The sequence below is a fragment of the Bos indicus x Bos taurus genome, chromosome 23 (genome assembly GCF_003369695.1).
Source record: "Bos indicus x Bos taurus breed Angus x Brahman F1 hybrid chromosome 23, Bos_hybrid_MaternalHap_v2.0, whole genome shotgun sequence".
Taxonomy (NCBI): Eukaryota; Metazoa; Chordata; class Mammalia; order Artiodactyla; family Bovidae; genus Bos; species Bos indicus x Bos taurus.
Genome location: NC_040098.1, coordinates 268511 through 276646, shown reverse-complemented (window position 1 = coordinate 276646; position 8136 = coordinate 268511). Strand labels below are relative to the sequence as shown.

The following is an 8136-nucleotide window of genomic DNA, read 5'->3' as shown; positions in this document are numbered from 1 at the left end:
ATCAGCTGCTTATCTCTCTCCTTCTAGAATGTGTAAATATATCACCCTTAATTTGGGTCATCAATTTTACAGTTACAAGATGTCAATACAGAACAAAATATTAAAATGTATATAATTTATGGGGAAAATTACACCACTCCCAAATTCAGAAGGAAATGAATTAGGAGCATATATTTTACCAAAAGAATATCATTAAAAGTATAAATCCAATAACCAAGGCCTTCCTGTCTTCTAATAAATACTTCAGAAGTGGAATTTTGTCTCCATATTCTGTCATTGTTATAAAGATCAATATAAACACATGGTATGAATTCACAGTATAACACCAACAAATTGAAGGGAGATTGCCTAGATTGTACACTGTCCATTACAATATCATGATTCTATATTATTTGAATCTGTTACTTCCTGCTGAGTAAGGAAGAACAGCCCAGTTGAAGGTCTATAGTAAGACAGATGTGACCAAAATATCTAATAAACAGAACAATATGAAAGAGGGAAAAACTGCCAGACTGTGAATATAAGTATTTAAGTGCAACTGTACACAGAAAAGACCATAAGTCAAAATGTAAAAGGGCATAGAAAACATTAGATTAAAACCACTGTGATATAAGTCAGTCAAGAGACACAGAGACACAGCAGTGCAAAACACCTAAGGCAATGTATATGGGTGTTGTGCCATCTTCTACATAAAAGTGACTGAACAGTTATCACTGCTTGTATTTACAGTGCTTACTTTCCTGAAGGAAATGAATACTACTTCTGTATGATAGGATTATATCAACACTACAAGAATACCAGACCACCTGACCTGCCTCTTGAGAAACCCATATGCAGGTCAGGAAGCAACAGTTAGAACTGGACATGGAACAACAGACTGGTTCTAAATAGGAAAAGGAGTACGTCAAGGCTGTATATTGTCACCCTGCTTATTTAACTTATATGCAGCATACATCATGAGAAACGCTGGGCTGGAAGAAGCACAAACTGGAATCAAGATTGCTGGAAGAAATATCAATAACCTCAGATATGCAGAAAGTGAAGAGGAACTAAAAAGCCTCTTGATGAAAGTGAAAGTGGAGAGTGAAAAAGTTGGCTTAAAGCTCAACATTCAGAAAACTAAGATCATGGCATTTGGTCCCATCACTTCATGGGAAATAGATGGGGAAACAGTGGAAACACTGTTATTTTGGGGGGCTCCAAAATCACTGCAGATGGTGATTGCAGCCATGAAATTAAAAGGCGCTTACTCCTTGGAAGGAAAGTTATGACCAACCTAGATAGCATATTAAAAAGCAGAGATATTACTTTGCCAACAAAGGTCCATCTAGTCAAGGCTATGATTTTTCCAGTGGTCATGTATGGATGTAGAGTTGGAATGTAAAGAAAGCTGAGTGCTGAAGAATTTGTGCTTTTGAACTGTGGTGTTGGAAAAGACTCTTGAGAGTCCTGTGGACTGCAAGGAGATCCAACCAGTCCCTCTGAAAGGAGATCAGTCCTGGGTGTTCATTGGAACAATGAGGCTGAAACTCCCATACTTTGGCCACCTCATGTAAAGAGTTGACTCATTGGAAAAGACTTTGATGCTGGGAGGGATTGGGAGCAGGAGGAGAAGGGGACAACAGAGGATGAGATGGCTGGATGGCACCACCAACTCGATTCACATGAGTTTGGGTGAACCCTGGGAGTTGGTGATGGACAGAGAGGCCTGGCGTGCTGTGATTCATGTGGTCGCAAGGAGTCGGACATGACTGAGGACTGAATGAACTGACAGTAAAAGATAAACTTGAAGAAAAATATGAAACTTCCATTCATCTTTTGTCATGTGTGATCAGTTTCTTGCCCCATAACATTTTCATGGCATTTTTCACTTCTCTATTCCTTAGTGTATAAATCAGAGGGTGATCAAAGGTGTTCCAACTGTATAAAACACAGCTATCATCTTATCCATGTGGAATATAGTTGCAGGGTGTGTGTATATAAAATGCAAGGACCAAAGAACAAGATAACCACGATGATGTGGGAGATGCAGGTGGATAGGGCTTTCTTCTTCCCTTCAGCACTGTGGTTCTCAGAGAATGCAAGATGATAGCATAGGAGAATATCAGCATGACAAAACTCACTGTACAGATGGCCCTGCTGTTGGACACCAAGAGCAGGTTGCATAAGTGTCTGTACAGGCAAGTTTCAACAAAGGCGGCAAGTCACAAAAATAGTGATCTATCACATTGGGACCGCAGAAAAGCAGACTCAAGGGTAGAAGAATCTGAGCTGAAGAATGAGCACAAGACCCCACACAGGCCACAGCTACCAACACACCACAGGTTTGATGGCTCATGAGGGTCATGTATTGAAGGCTTACAGATGGCCACATAATGGTCAACAGCCATGAGAATAAGGATGAAGATCTCTAGGCAACCAAAAAGATGTGATGCAAAGACTTGGGTCATGCACTCATTGAAAGTGATTGTGCTCTTTCCCCTAGGGGCATCGGTAATCACTCTAGGGGCTATGGAAGTTGAGAGAAAGGTATCAGATAAAGATAAGTGGAAAAGGAAGAAGTACATGGGACTTCCAAGTGTCCTGCTGGTCTTGATGGTGAAAATAATCAGGAAGTTACCCAGTAATATCCCCAGATATAAAAACAAGAAAGTGACAAACATTATTTTCTTCCTAACAGGATCCTGTGATAACCCAAGTAGAATGAACTCAGTCACATTATTGTTCAGCTTCATGATTTCATGAGTGAGATGAGGGATGAATGCAAAATGGATTATTTGCAAAAAATAAATCAATATATGGTGCAATATATTATATGATGGAATATTTTAAGTAAAACCAAATTTACTTATCAGGTATATTAATTCCAATAATTTATATTATATGTTTGTTTCTTAATAATATCATTTGTTCTTCAATTTGTAATGACCACTTCATAGGGTCATTATGAGTTTCATATAAGCTTGTGGATGTTAAACTTTTCAATAAGATTCTTTAAATAAAGTCCCTTGTTATACCTGATATGATTATGATTAATTTTATGAATATATGCAATATATGGCTCCATTTGGTTGTTCCCTTTGTCATTTTTTGGCCATATTCAATATATTCAGAATCCCAAGTATTGTGCATCACTCATTATTTAGGGTATATTTGACTGCCATTGGTGGTTTATGACATAAAGTCATACATCATCCTTAGCACCTTAAAGAATATCTTGTTCATACATATACACACTTTGTCCATTTATTATACATATTTATTTTAAAAGTAGCACAAACTATCTTCTAGATACCCTAGTTTGAAAAGAGAAAACACATATTACTTTAAATAATCTGTTGCAACCTCCAAGCACATTTATATTTAGTCCTTGATGTATATGATGAACAGACTGATCTCTGCTATTTGATAATATTTCAAAAATGCCCATTACTCTTTTTTTCATTCTCTAGCCTTGGAAAAGTACATTTTAAGCACTCATATGTCCTGAAGTTACATTTAAAAATGACTTCCTGAAGTTAAATTTCTAAATGAAAGAGAATTTATTAATTACTAGCTTATGTTTTAAAAATTCAAGCTTTTACCTAAGCTTGTTAAATCTGAGGTGGTTTTCTTTTATTGGAGGATGTCTCCTGGCAGTTGGTCTAGGTCCCAATCATGGTTATATTCCCAGTAGAGATTGTATTCTCAGGTACCTGAAAAGCTCACCTTGCTGGAAAAGCAGGAAAGCAGAAGAGGGAGGGTAATGTAATTTTCCAAAAGAGTCATAATAAATAAAAACTGACTTCTTCATTCAGTTCTTTTCTGTCCTGGAAAATAATTATTCAACTTAAAATGTCCCTTCTTTGGATGAAGATTTCTATTTTCACATTTTAAAAGAAATATTATGATGGGGTCATTTCCAAGAACACCTTTTTTCTTTAGTTCTTTCTTATGAAGATGCTGGCAAGTGGTACTATATGCAAGTATCAATATAAAATGCAATGTAATGCATTTAAATATAATCTGGAAGATTTACTTATTCCATTGTGCCTCTCCTCAATCCATCCAACCTTCAATGCATGTCTTGAAAGTTGTGAACAGCCAAAGTGCAGATTATGACAGACTAGATAGGGACAAGATTTCCTCTCAATATAGTTTTCTCTCTCATGGTGAACTTTCTTCTCTTCAACAGAGATGAAATATCCCTTATTCCTGGTATGTGTGTGTGTGGCGGGGGGGAACCTCTTCAGAATAAGTCTAATAAAGTTATTCAATTTGGGTTTTCAAGTATTAAAAAATCTCTTTCAACTCTCATAATCTTAAACTATAAGTAAATTGAGTCTTGATATATTAAGCATTACAATAAGCTCCTCCTTTCCTTCACTGATTTTAAAGAGTGATGTACCATAACATGAGTTTGGGTGAACTGCAGGAGTTGGTGATGGACAGGGAGGCCTGGCGTGCTGCAATTGATGGGGTCGCAAAGAGTCGGACAAGACTGAGCGACTAAACTGAAATGAACTGAACTGTACCATAACATATTTAACACTTGGAAATATGCTAACCATTGGAAATAAGGTGATGTAAAAGTTTATTTCATGTCAATATTCCCTAACATTGGTCACTCCTTTGAGTATTATAGTTTGGGGTTTGTATGTTGTCAAACATATTTTCCTATTATTTTCCAGGACAAGCTTATCTCTCTTTTCACATTTGGATTTGTGTATTTAAGATAACTTGAGAATCATAAACATATATAATCATTAACTTGTTAATAATCATGTGTCCTCATCAAGTATTTAATCAGTAGTTTCAGAAAGACATTCAATGTCTTCACTCAGATCTACAGCCATAAAGTCCATTTTTGTTCATTCAAGTTCCAAAAAATTCAAACTACTTTAGTCACTAATTTATTTGAAAAGTACTGTGTCCTCAGGCATCAGTACATTTCAGTCATTCCCCTTGAATCTTGAAAGAGGGGATTTTAACCTATTTTGTAATCTGCAATACTTCATGACCTAGAAAATGGAGACTATAATTCTCAAGTGAACTAAATCAAAGCCTTTATATGATCAGGGTGTATTCATGATGCAATGTGAGCATGTAAAAATTAGTAGATACATCATGTGAAATCTCTGTAATGTAAATAATGTAGCAGCCAAAGATGAAAAATAAATAGATGCAGAATATCCAAACTCACTTTGCTCTCTTCTTTCTTTCTGGAGTGTCCTTCCATTTCTAGCTGTTTCAACCTTCTGGAAACTTCAAGCCAAACTTCTGAGAAATATCCTTTAGCTGGCCTTCAGAGATTTCCTGTGAGAAAGAAAATTCACTCTTTTGCTCTCTAAAGGCTTTATCTATAATGTTCTTATAGTACTAATCTTATTCCTTATAATAATATGTATTCTTACTTTAGCTTTCTTCTGGGAATGAGAATATCAGAAAACTACATGTTCTTTGAATATCATTCTCCACAGTTCCAACACAATGCTTTATACACTGTAGATGCTCAGTAAGACCTTTTAACTTGATCATTTCCTAAAACTCCATAAAAGGTAACATTTACCTCATTGTTTTCACATTATGTTGGTTACAAAGTCACATTAGTGTTATTAAATTATAGGGAACATCTATCTATCATGTAGGGTAGGTAGACAAATATGCTCTAATTTTACATAGCCCAAAAGAAGGAAGAAAACAAATATAAAGATAATTTATCACTTAACTGTTAGAAGAGTCTCTGAATTAGTATTATCTGCCTGTCCTTTTCTGTTACCAAGTTTCTTAAAGAATACTGGAAACAAAAATACACACGCAAAGCAACAATGGTTCTTCTCTGCATTCCAGGGGGAATAGTTTCAGACTTAATGATGTAAGTTTTTAGCATTATAGAGAGTTTATTCCCTAAAGTTTCTTTTCAATCAAATTCATCCCAGATGTAATAACCTCAATGTTTGGTTTATCCAATTAGCCTGTTAAGAACAGCAAGTTAATCCACTTGGTACTCAGGAACCAGATCAAACAAGTATTTGTAGTTATTATATTTTCCTTGGTCTAAAAAAAAAAAAGATATCAGGGAAGAAGAGGAAAAAGAGTAGTGGAGAACAGGAAGAAGAATCTATGTTACTGGTAGGAGAGAAAGTGGGCCACCAACAAACTGTTATGCTCCCACCAGTGCCCTAATTACCCACCCCTGCATTAGGAAACAAAATTTTCTAGCCCTTACAATTTTTTTGTTGTTGGTCACTACAATCCAGGGAAAGCACTACGGTGCTTGAAAGCATAAGTTCTATGATATAGGATCCAGATATTCCCTATTGAGATACTACGGTTATAAAAAAGAATAAATTTTTCCATTTACAGCAATGAATGAATGGTACTGAAAGATATTGTGTTAAGTGAAGTAAGTCATATAGAGAAAGACAAATGTTATATCACTTATATATGGAATCTAAACAACAAAGTAAGCTAATAATGAATACAACAAAAAAGAAATGTACTCACAAAAATAAAGAACAAACTACTGGTTAGCAATGGGGGAGGGAAGAAGTTAGGGGCAAGAAAAGAGTGGATGACTGAGATACCAATTATTATGTATAAGACAAATAAGCTTCTATTCTCCATGTATCTCAGGTTAAGATTAATTCATGTTACTTGAAAAAGTCACATTTCATTAGCTCAACCTTGAATTCATTGTCTGTCAGTGTTATAAACAGTAAATGCCTAAATTCTATTGAGTTCTGAATGATTATGATTTTTTTTTTTTTGAGATAGAAAAACTTATCTGATCTCTTGAAGATTACTCAAATTCTCTCCTGGGTAATGGGATTTTTATAGTATAGACATAGACACTTATTATGTAAGATGACTCTGAGCATAGGTGAAACAGTAAATCTTACACATAGCAGGAGACTGAAAAGAGAGGTAGAAAATATGTCTAAGGTTATGCATGCAAAGCTAAGGAATTTTCATTTTATTTTTAGGAAAGGGGAAATCAGGAATGATAATTGATAATATGAGTATAAAACCAAAGAGGGACTGAAAAAGTTGAAATCACCAATATAACTTTAGAGAAGATGTTCATGTGACTGAATGAAGTGGGCTGAAATTCTGTTTGGAGATAGAAACCAGAGAAAGGAACAACAGTACCATACTATTTATAAGTGTTGACATAAAGTGTAATAGGTTATTGCTCTGTGTGTGTGTGTGTGTGTGTGTGTGTGTGTGTGTGCTTAGATGCTTCAGTTGTCCAACTCTTTGTGACCCTATAGACCATAGCCTGCCAGGTTCCTCTGTCCATGGGATTCTCCAGGCAAGAATACTCGAGTGGGTTGCCATGCCCTCCTCCAGCGAATTTTCCTGACCCAGGGATTGAACCCATGTCTCCTGCATGGCAGGTGGATTCTTGACCACTGAACCACTGGGGAAGCCAGGATATTGCTGATGGGAAAGTAATGAAAGAATACAGGAGCTACTGAAATAAAGTTGATAACGCGTGTTGACTAAACCCAACAACTTTATAAGAACTAATATAATTTTAATGATAGATTGCTATATTCATGGTGTGGTAGAAACCTGTATGGGTGATATTGTTTCACTGTTTTGAAAATGAGAAGCAATTTCAGAAAATCATGATGATGATAATAATAATTGAACCTTACTGGACACTTACTGTGCTTTCAGTTTTTGAAGACATTGAGTGTTTAATTCTTATAACAAACTTCTTAGACAGTTACTACTTTCATTGTATGCTCATTGTATACATTGAGAAATAGAAATATAGAAAACTTAAGGATCTTGCCCAAGATCAAGCAGGTAATAAAGATTTAACCATGATTAGATCTTTTTCTTCCACATTCTTAACTCATGCTCTGTATTATTATGCCATAATAGACATGATTTAACTAGTGAACTAAATTTTATATGACCATATTGACTAATTGCTTTAATAAAATTTCAGGGGCAAGTATCTAGGAAGCAAATTCATCAACAGATATACAAATACCCATACATACACACATGCACACACACAGCATAATATTTAAATCCTCAAGTCTTAATGACCATGTGGTGTTGCTTTTGTGGTAGATCCATTTTCCCTCACCTCATTTCTTTCTCTCCAGTTCCCCTCCAAAGCATAATCCTACAGACTCT

At 35.6% G+C, this 8136-nt stretch overlaps 1 pseudogene; it reads right to left on the bottom strand.

Moving 5' to 3' along the window:
* Positions 1–1811: 1811 nt before the first annotated feature.
* On the bottom strand, positions 1812–2735 carry LOC113882118 (annotated as a pseudogene).
* Positions 2736–8136: the final 5401 nt, after the last annotated feature.